The sequence below is a fragment of the Micropterus dolomieu genome, linkage group LG07 (genome assembly GCF_021292245.1).
Source record: "Micropterus dolomieu isolate WLL.071019.BEF.003 ecotype Adirondacks linkage group LG07, ASM2129224v1, whole genome shotgun sequence".
NCBI lineage: Eukaryota > Metazoa > Chordata > Actinopteri > Centrarchiformes > Centrarchidae > Micropterus > Micropterus dolomieu.
This window is the reverse complement of record NC_060156.1, coordinates 13,414,581-13,425,775: the sequence shown is the minus strand read 5'-3', so window position 1 is coordinate 13,425,775 and position 11,195 is coordinate 13,414,581. Positions and strand designations below refer to the sequence as shown.

Genomic DNA, 11,195 nt, shown 5'->3' with positions numbered 1-11,195 from the left:
GGGGTGTGTGGGGGGGGGGGGGGTGCTGATTGTCTTCGGATCTATATAGCTCTGGTTTGAATCCTGGTCACGAACATGGACTTGAAGTTTGATGGTATGAGCAACACATTACGTGAGGAGGGCTCAGGATCGAAGAGGGGAGGGGGAGAGATCGCTGGTTTTGTTCTTGTGGAAAAAAACAAGAGGACAACAGTAAAGAAAGCACCACAATCACGAGCCTAAATACTCTTTAATTGCTTTTATTTATTTATTTCTTCCCCCTCCAACCCCATGAATGATTCTGCTATTTCTGCAATATGAACGGAGATCAAAGAAAACATTTGCAGATGATCTTAACGCTGCTTGTCATTACAGCTACAAAATGCACCTGTCATCCACACATCTTATTTCCCCACTTTCTGTGCAGACAGGATGGCGTTTGAATGGTGAAGATGTAACCCACGACATTATGACACACTGGACGGGACGAAACCCCCCCAAATCCACAAGGTGGCAGTGAGAAACCAAGAATGACTCCTGCAGCACACAAACGGGCCACTCCAGGAATACCTCACGAAGCTAATTATACACCGACCCATTAATCTGGAACACGTCACCATCACACACGACCGCGAATGGACGGACGGACGGACGGATGGACACACACACACACACACACACACACACACACACGAGACAGCCAATCACAAGCAATCACCAATAATTCTTTGACTGGTTACCTCTTATGCCATGAATCTGATTAAATGTCGTTTTGTGATGTTGTGACACAGTTGATTAGGAAACTGGACATAAAGACAGCGTGTTTTCAGTACTGGACAGCTCCACATCCTGCTCATGCTCCTCTACATATTACAGGCTCTCAGGTTCCTCCCTTTAGGGGCCCCCAGAATTGCTGTGTGTCAGTTAGGATTTGGTCATTTGACGAAACCTATTTATATGGGAATAGACATCATGTAAAATAAGTAATAAAAGCTCAAGCAGGGCTCCTCTACAAGATGGAACTAGTTATAATGCAAGACCTGCCTTAAAGGATATTTTTACATTTTATTTAGTTTATTTTAAAACAATACTCACATGCACATAGGTCCTTTCAAAGAGTTACCTGCTGCTGCAATTGTTCCTCCTATCCATACTGAAGAGATCCCTTCCTAACATGAAGTCACGGCATTTTTAATATGAAATTCCCTTTCTGTTACTATCACTGCACTGCAAGGTAGCACAGGAGCACAATCTGTAGAAACACAAAATTTCTAATAATACTAAAAATACTGCACGTTTGACAGATGCACAGTGTAACTCATATTAGCCTCAACTGAACATAAAAATGTATTTTTGCACAGAGCGAGGATTTTGTCCCCCATCTCTTACTCTGGAATCACATCAGGAAGAGATCTTTTCACAGCCAGTATGGACAAGAGGAATAATTACAGTGACCAATAACTCTTTCAATGAACATATGGGCATGTGAGTGTTGTAATTATAAGACTTGATGTGAACCTATCCTTTAAGGCCCTTTGTTTCAGTATGTATTTTACATAAGCAAATTTACAATGAATCAAATTAACACAACTCTAGTCACACAGTAAACTTGGGATTTTTAAGCCTCCGAGGGTCAAAGTTGCCTGTTTGATACAATTAACATTCTTCGCAACAAATGCATTTCTTCTTATCACACCTCTAATAGATACTCGTCTTCTGCAAATACCAAATAAGGGCATTTGTACAGAAAAAGCCACGCTGTAGTGGCACACAAGAAGGTTTTTCTGTTTGCTGTTTCTCAGCTGCCAAGTGGTGCTAATAAAAATACAACAAAATGTCTTTTTGAAAAAACAAAGGGAAAGGGGGTGGGGTTCCTTTTCACCAGTAGCTGTACGAAAACTGTCCACAAGATGGGGCATAATCCAAATGCAGAGAGTGAGAAACTGTATTTGTGTTTGTGACACAAGATTAATTTCACTGCAATCTGTGAACTAAATCAGACTTAAACAAGTCCAGCCATCTGAACTGCCAGTGACTGAACATAAGCATGTGAAAGAAATAAGAATTCTCCTTCAGAGAACTAACACTGCCTGGTCCTGTTTCTCTCTAAGCCTGCAGCTGTCAGTTTCCTTTGACTGTCACACGGTGTCTTCACTGGTGTCACTGCTGTCTCCCTCATGTTACAAACGTTTCATCTTTTCACCCTACTCTCATCTCAAGAAGCACCTATTCACAAATCTGGCTTAAATAAACAGGTCCCGTAACTATGGCAAGTCATTATGTTATCATAAGCAAGTCAGCATGTTGTGTGAATAAAATAAAGAGGTAATTAAAGTACACCAAGCAGCAATTTACAAAAAAAACGATTAATTGCGATCACTAAACTAAACAGAGAAACTTTCTAGAAGTCAGCATACAGACACCTGCTGAGAGCAGATGCATGGTGGTGACGTTTAACTCTCAACCCAGAGCTTAGAACTGAGAATTAAGGATAAAATGGGAGAAGCTGCACTGAGTAAAAAAAGCCCTGTTTGATCTTGTTAAACCAGGTGAAGCTATGATACCATCAGCAGCCATCATCTGGGAACGTTTCAGGGCCGTAGCCAGAATCTCAGAAGAGCTTGGGGCCACGAATCACTCTCTTTTTCCCCCTCATCAACATCAAACAGAGAGTATTTAAGATGTCTTATATTTTGTTCTCAAATTGAATTTATTATAATAAAATGTTTAAATGGTAACACTTTATAATGTAGTGAGGGAGTAACTTGGTATTGGAATGAATGAATTAGGAACAACCTGATAAATGATGAACAGCTAGCAAGCAGTTCCTTCATAACTCTGAGGAATATACAATTGATAATGAAGAGATCTTTGAGAACAGACTTTGAGAGACTATAATGATTTATTTAACAGTGGTGGAATCCACCAAAAGTGGATCTAAAGACCTGTGAATATTAGGCAAATTAACCAGGTGAGGTAGGCCTATACTGCGTATAAAGCGATGCACAGGCATCGTTATTTGTAACCACTATCCAAGAGCAAAATTTATAAATGAACATCAGATTTGACTGGAATATAATAAAAAACTATAGGATATGCTTGACATTAAAAACTGCTTTTTTGTGTGGGAGTATAATGAAGAGACACACGATAAAGATTGTTACAAATTTAATAACACACTGGATAAAGCCATCACGTTCTTAAACGAGCTTTATTACCTGTTGTTATCAGCTGTTCCGCTTGTTTTGGAGAGGAGGAGACCGACTTCGGCTCTGCGTAAAAACGTCCTGACCGATAAAAACTTAAAACAACAACTTCGGACCCAGTATTTAGGGTAGCTCCATCAGCTGTTCGCTGTAAACACACCACGGCACGCTGGCTGCTATTTTCGAGCAATATATTTAATGCTGACGTACAATCTCAGCCGGACATTGACGAGACTTGTGTGTGGCTATTTGACTGTTTATTGTGATTTATTGGTTTGCAAACAATGGTGGTAAAGAGGAGCAGTAGTAGAAAAACAGCCGACACGCTTGATTTAAAACCAGTAGCCTCTACTTGGCCATTCAGAAATTCACTGCAAGGCAAGCCCCACCCCCCCAAAGTATCAGTACTCTCTGAAAGTACTATCCCCCAAGCAGGGACTTTTTGGGGGGTAAAATAAAGACCTAAATTTAGACCCTGGTCCCTGCGGTGGGAACGCAGTGAGTTCCTCCAAAAGTTCATAGTTCTGGGGTATAGTTCCTTTGATCGAAACGCGGCTTAAGTAGTTCAGAGGTATTTTACCAAAGTATTTCCATTTCATGCTTCTTAATACTTTTGTTCCCCTACAGTTCAGTGGAAAATGTTTATTACTTCACTACATTTATTTGACAGTTAAGATTAAAATGCTGCATAAAACACATCTGATCTAATGTCTATGAGTTGTTAGTAGCTCCACCAAAGAGACATTTCCCCCTTTAAACTTCTCATTTGGCTTATTTTAAAACAGACCCAAAGAGATCAAACTCTCCCGTATTTCACAAAGAGGCAAAGGTCTGAAAAATGAATCAGAATTCATATATCAGAATCATCTGCCATTAAATATTTCACGACCCTTCAGGGGTCCCAACCCCTAGGTTGGGAACCATTGGACTAAACTACCTGTATACACTCCACACCTCAACAAGCTCCAACAATAAAATAAAATTACAGTTTTATTTAGCATTTGTATTAAGAATGTAATCTATCATTATCACTCACAGAGCTGATGTTCTGCAAAACGAGTACTTTTACTCGTAATAGTTTAAGTACATTTATCTGTACTGCAACTTGGGTAGGATTTTAAATGCAGGACTTAACCTTGTAATAGTGTATTCTTACAGTGTGGTATTGGTATGTGTACATGGGTAAAGAAAATCTGAGTACTTCTTCCACCACTGTTTTTCATAGATATCTGTAAATTGACATACTGACCACTTTCTCAGTGAGTCATTCCTGATTATCCCTGAATCACCTTCACAAACAAGCACAAAACATGAAAACTCATTCATTTTTGCTACTATTTATGTGCCCCCTCAGGTACTCTTCACAGACAGACAAACAAATGCATCCCAATGAATTTATGATAACATAAGAAATAACATCACTTTTAACAGGCAATTTCAATACATATTTGTTTACTAAAATACTTATCTAGAAAATAAGGTGTGATGAAAATAAACCAGCATATACAAACCATGCTACCAGAGGGCTGAGGATGCCTGCAGGTACAGATGGATTGTAGACAAACATCCAGGTGAGGCTGAGCATAAGTGCCTGTGATCTGACCACCTACTTCCTGTAAATGTCACGTGACAGTGTCACGTGACAATGAGGAGAGAAAATGTCACATTTCGCCACTAGGAGGTGCAGAAAACAAGCTTAATGTAAACAATAACAAACTGGAACAGGGCAATTATGTGCTGTTTGTAGTTTGTCATTAAAGGGGCTATATGTAGACTTTTTTTAATGAAATGAATCAGTGTTTTATTGCCTGTGTGTGAAGGGGATGTAACCTCACATTAAAACGATCCACTTGCCGGGGTTTTCTGTTACATCTGAAGGCCAGTCGGCCTATTCCTATATGCAGACTCAGGGTCAGATTTCCTGTAAAGCCATTGGCTCTGACTGGGCCTCTTGCCTTCTGATTCTGTACCGTAAACAAAGCAACAACACAGCAGCTAAAGACATGGAGTCCGCTAAAACCATGAAAATACCGGCTCTCAGCACAGCAGACTCAACAACAATAAAGTTGTATGTGTTGGAGCCCGTCGGACAAAACGAGAATCAGATCGACTTCAGGTGAAAACACAATCAACATCACAAAGGCTTAACTCACTGTTAGTCTTCCACTTTGTTTTGAAATCGACAAAACCGATACAGAGTTGGCTTTCATCCTATTGGACAGGTAAACTAAGATCACTTGAAAGCATGTGAAACATATTGTGATTTTGTGTTTTAGTTGGCTCAAGTTAGATAACGTTAACTTGCCAGCTAATGCTGACTAGTTGCTAACGTTATCTGTTGCAAAATACTATAACTTAGTTGTATGGCTTTCCACATTACTTAACCAGCTAACGCGACCTATATTACTATCCTGTGTACCACTGGTATTATGTCAGTGTTGATTAAAGCCTGCAAGAAATTATGTAACATTACAAAGCAAGTGTGGAGCGATTTGTTTTTACTAGCATATAGTGATACAGAGCAGGGACAGCCAGCACGGATATACTGCCTTTTGGTTTGTAACATAGTAATGTTGTAACGTAACAATTTAACCAACACTTAGGTACACAGCCTCTCCACCGTCGCTGTAACTTACGTGACCAACATAATATTCAATAATTCAACATGACGGCGCAGGACAACTTCACAGTGGACACCCATTCACCACACTAATGTTACTTACTTTGGTCTAACTGTTATAAAGTGTGACAACAACTCATTTATAATATTCAGACCAGCTACCAGCTAGTTTTGTTATCATCCAATACAATTAGCTGTGCTCACATTGCTGAGCCTCTGCTGAAAGATACACAGATATTTATTGAAAAGGGGCAGTTGAACTAATGAAGATGTATCATGTCATCTTAATGCAGTCAATGTAACGTTATCAAGCAACGAGCATGGAAAAAAACAATAAAAATAAAATCACGCAACGTTGCATTGGGAGTTTAAATGAGTTTCCAGCATGTTGTGTGAAGCTGTCTCCCAGCGTTTCGGTCTCTGTTGTGGATTCTGCTCTCTCATGAGTACGAGCACACACCAGGTTGGAATCTGAAAACCACACCACTAGTGGCCGCTGAAAACAACATATAGCCCCTTTAAGGAAGTTAATGTGCATCTTCCAGTAAAAACTCAGCAGCTTGTTAGTTTTGTAGAACAATGTGGGGACACAAAAATCAAAAGCAATGTAAAGATAATCACAGTGGTGGAATGTAGAACATTTACTTAAGTACTGTAGTTATACAATTGTACAATTTTGAATTTAATTTAATCTGTAATAATACAACAACAACAGGTGCCATTCATCAGCATTTTCTCAAGATAACAATAAAACTTTTCCTGTTAACATAAGAAATAAGCTAATAAGACAGAGCCAGGCTAACTGTTTTCCCCTGTTTTCCTGTCTTTGTGCTAAGCTTATCTAAACGTCTGCTCGCTGTAACTTCATGTACCATTTTTTTAAAGACAGGGATGTTAACTCTCCATTTGAGGTTTACAAAAAAAGATGTTTTGAAGCTCAAAGAGGGTCAAGGACAGAGTGTAAATAAGGTTGGATCCTGAATGCGCAGAGGATAAAAACACATCCAAAGGGAGCAGCTGGTTCAAGTGCTTGCACCGCACTGTTGTATAAGTGGGCATCCACTGTGAAGCTATGTAAATGCTTATCTGCATCTAAACATATTTATGTATTTAATGAAGAGATGGAAATTAGTTATGAAGAAAAATAACATGTTTTAATTACATTTTAATCACTGTGCACTGATGTTTAAATCATGTTGCCCATCATGAGACTGATTCTACTGACCACCATTTTAATCAAAACAGGCATGAAATTTCCTCTTTATCACAACACTTTTATACATCTAGATATAAGTCAAAGTAAGAATCTAATTTAACAATTTTTCATGGTTTAAATACCCAGTACCCTTTTTTTTCATTTAAAAGCCAATTAAAATATGCAAAAGTGCAATCCTTTAATTTTCTCATAAAAATGTAAATGACTCGAAATGGCTAGTTACAATCGGAGCAATTATTTAACAATGGAAAATAAGTCTTCACGTCTTCATGAAATCAGAAAGCAATGACATCTCTATCTACGGTAACATTAAATAAACTAAGGAACAAAAAGGGATGTTTGCTTTTTCATTCTCCTGCTGTTGTCCCCTGCAGATGGGATGAGATGCAACATGAGGTCATCTTGATTAGACTACAAAACCAGGTTTATTGTCTTTGACTGAATGAGTCCGTTGTGTTGTCCTAACCACTGGGTGTACTTTAAACGGGTCTCCTGTGAGACATGAAAACCCCCTATCACCTTCTCACAGCTAGAGACACTTAAAGCTCCGGTGTGAACACACAGAAGGGCTGAGCTTGAATCTCTTAGTCCGCCTTAAAGAGTCTCTGTATAGCAGTTACAAGTGCCAGAAAGCAGCCACCTGTTTATTCCTGTGCGGGTAAGTCTGGGGTAAAGGAGGAAATTACAAATCACCCTGTTGATTGAAATTGTTTCGTTAAGTTCAAAGATTCATAGTCACTGACTATAGTTTTTATCTAAGCCAAGTAATTGCATCATCGTTCAAACACACTTCAGTACGTATAACAGTAAGTGAAAGCATCACTGTTCATAACTTTGAGACGTTCACTGTCTTTAGTTCAGTTCAACAAGTCCTCCAAATTAAACGACAAAATAAATAATTTTTCTAGAAGCTTTTTATAATCAGATGTCCATTTTGACAGGATGACATTTTTCTGTTCCTTCTAAAATTGTTATAAATTACTGTTGAGGAAGAAATCAGTTTTATGATTCTATCATTAGATTTTGGTAGGCAAAAAATATCTTGGTAAGGTTTAGGGAAAAATTGAGGGTTTGGGTTAAAATAAGTAGATAGATGTTATGGTTATAGAGTCAATGTGGTTTGGTCAAAATGACAACTTCCCTGAGGCTCAGGAAACGGGGTTTGTGATCATGCTTAAAGTTGGATGTTTTGTTGACCATCCACCCCATCGTCCTCCCTACGTGGATTCTGTCACCTGACTGTAGTGACTCAGTCCAGCTGACAGTAGTGAATCAGTCCAATCAGTTCAGTTTAAAGATTCTGTATTAAAGATTTGTTTGTAATGAACATCTCTTGTCCAGGGCCTCATAGAGAGCCAGTTTCCCCATTAAAATGTCCGTTTTTGGGTCAGCAAGACAGAATAATTCCAACAAGCAGGCAGGCTTGCAAGCTGCTTCAGGTTTGTTACAAAACCACCAGGACTCCAGCAATAGACCTGGTCTGGACTATTTGATTTGAATCACAGCACAGATGTCATAATGACCAGCGAAGACTTAATAAGAGTTAAAAAAGTAACCTCAAATCCATAAGTGATGTGCGGGAAACTGAGCTATTTTGTACTACTGGCACAGTTTAGAAGCAAAATTACCTGAATATTTTATGAAGTCCATTATAACCAAACTCCTTGATTTCAACAAATATAACTAAATAAAAACTAATTTATCCTAACTAGTTTATCCTTCATGTATGAATATGTAAATATCTGCACTGAGGTTTTATTACTGACTATGTAACTTAAAATGACAGATTAATGTCACACCACATACACTTGTGGACACGAAGCTGCTGTTTTATCACTGTCCGTGTTTTTCACACATTGCCGTTGTTTTGTCTGTCTGCTGATTTAGCAAATATTCTCCTTGCCTTGTAAGGGGTTTGTAAATGTTTCATTTTCCACAATGGGAAGACTCTGATCTTAATATGTTGTTTAATATGCCCCCCATAGTGTGATATATTACTTTAAGTCCCTGAAATCCTATATTTTTCTCAGTCAGCTGTGAGCTATAGGCGCCTACGTGAACATAACATTTTCTGAAAGATTTTGTTTTCACATTAAGTATTTTCTGTATTTTGTGGGGTTTTTTTGTGCTCATCTCAATCATTTTAAGTGGGAGGGGCCTCAGTTAGGAAAAATGCGATGTCACTGCATTTCTACGCACCAATCAGAGTTTAGCATTATTTGAATACACAGTCCTGATGAAGCAGATTAGCTGAGTTTTTGACTTTTTTTATGCTCTTTTCTGAACTTTAGCTTTTGCACAGTTATGAATATTCTCAAGATTTACTACTGAATTCTTCTGAAGATTTGAAACCATGTTTTGTTGCTTTAAAGGCACAGAAGCACTGATACAACTACAAAGTTGCCTCTCAAACAGTGCAGATTTAATCATTATCTGAATGTCCAGACCGTTTTCACTTGCCACACTAAATGTAACACTGGCTACAAAATTTCAGGCAATACATAACCATCCTCCATAGAGTGCAGCAGCGCTAATATCTGGGATTTAATTCATGCTGTTGCTTGTCAGTCATTTATTCTCAACAGCCTCTGCAGAGCCAATGCCACAGTGAAGTAGGATCATGTTTGATGAAAGAGTCTGTCCCAGTGCTTACTGAACCTGATCCCCAAAGCTCACTACACTCCAATATGATTCCTAAACAGGGTAGTTAATATTTGATTTATTAATTATTTATTTTTAAACCAAAAGTGTAATTAACTTCTTAACTTTTCTTTCAGCACCCATTGTCACTTTTGATGTAGTAGTTCAACGCACATCAATTATTTTCTATCTAGCATGTGTTTAAAAATGTAATACATTGTTTGAAACACAGTATAGTGTAGCAGAGATAAGGAAGTTTAAAGTGTTCATTACTGTATTTGTCAACAACTGTAACCTCTCTTATGAAACATCCATAGCTAAGTTAATAAATTACTGATAATGAGGTGGAAAAGTTGCAATGATATTTAACAATCTATAATTAAACACAGACAAATCTCAGGATGCTTGTTTGAAATATCATTCGCAGACAGGTTTAAAACATTAGAACTAATGAAGAAATATTGAGCCAAAATGTTCAGTCTTGTCTTTGGAAATAGTAGTTTACTCACTTCTTATAAGATTGCTTCTGGAGCTTTGCGCTGCACCCCTTGGTCTTCATCAGTGGATGGTTTTTTTGAAGTTGGCATGGAGAGAGAAGAAGTTTTTTGTTAAAATACGAAGACATATCTTATATGATTATGACTGTTGATTGATATTATATTGTCAATCCTTCATTTTCTGTTTACACACTAAAAATCACTGGGTAAAAATTATATTATATTGATCTACTGATATTATAACTGGGTTAACAGTACCAATGTGTTGTATTTTTTAGATCACTGTTGTGTTGACCAAGTGTTCAGACACAACAACCTTTACCCTGAAACGTCATAAACGTCATGTCATTTGTACAAAAGGATGTGCTTATGACATTAGAAATTGCGAAGGATCCACATATTATTAACAATCAGTCACAAATAGTGACATACACATTTGTCCACAACAGTCCACAACCATAATTACATTACATTTATTCATTTAGCTGACGCTTTTATCCAAAGCGACTTACAATTGCTAAAGATGTCAGAGGTTGCATGCCTCTGGAGCAACTAAGGGTTAAGTGTCTTGCTCAGGGACACACTGGTGGATGTACCACAGTGGGGAATTGAACCTGGGTCACACCAAAGGCATGCATCTTATCCATTGCACCATCACAACCCCATAATATAGTTTAGTTTGGGCAAATAACCCAACAGTAATAAAATACAATGGCACTAATACTGGTTCAAAACAGCCAATTGTTTCTCTAACCATGATACTGGGCAAAGGTAACCTATTATTATGCTTGTGCCATATTGACCCATTGTTTTTTGTGTGCATACACCAGTTATACAGAAGCACCATAGAAGTAATAGTTGTTCACATTAAATGTTTATCTCCTCACAACTACTTTATAGAGTGTTTTAAACCATTCATTCACTGTTTAGATACTGCTTACACGTGCTATATAATGGGAGTAACCCTGAAGGGAATGACATACAGAATGAGATGAGCATTTAATCAGCAATAATGTTTATGCTAATAATATTAATGA

The 11,195-nt window shown here is 38.0% G+C and overlaps 1 long non-coding RNA gene across 1 annotated transcript in view; it reads left to right on the top strand.

The window, feature by feature from the left end:
- The window catches only part of LOC123973972, a 7,478-nt gene extending 5,730 nt beyond the window's left edge, over nt 1-1,748 (top strand). The window contains exon 4 of the long non-coding RNA XR_006825742.1: nt 407-1,748. This is a non-coding gene — a long non-coding RNA (uncharacterized LOC123973972). The remainder of the gene's footprint in view (nt 1-406) is intronic.
- Nucleotides 1,749-11,195: the final 9,447 nt, after the last annotated feature.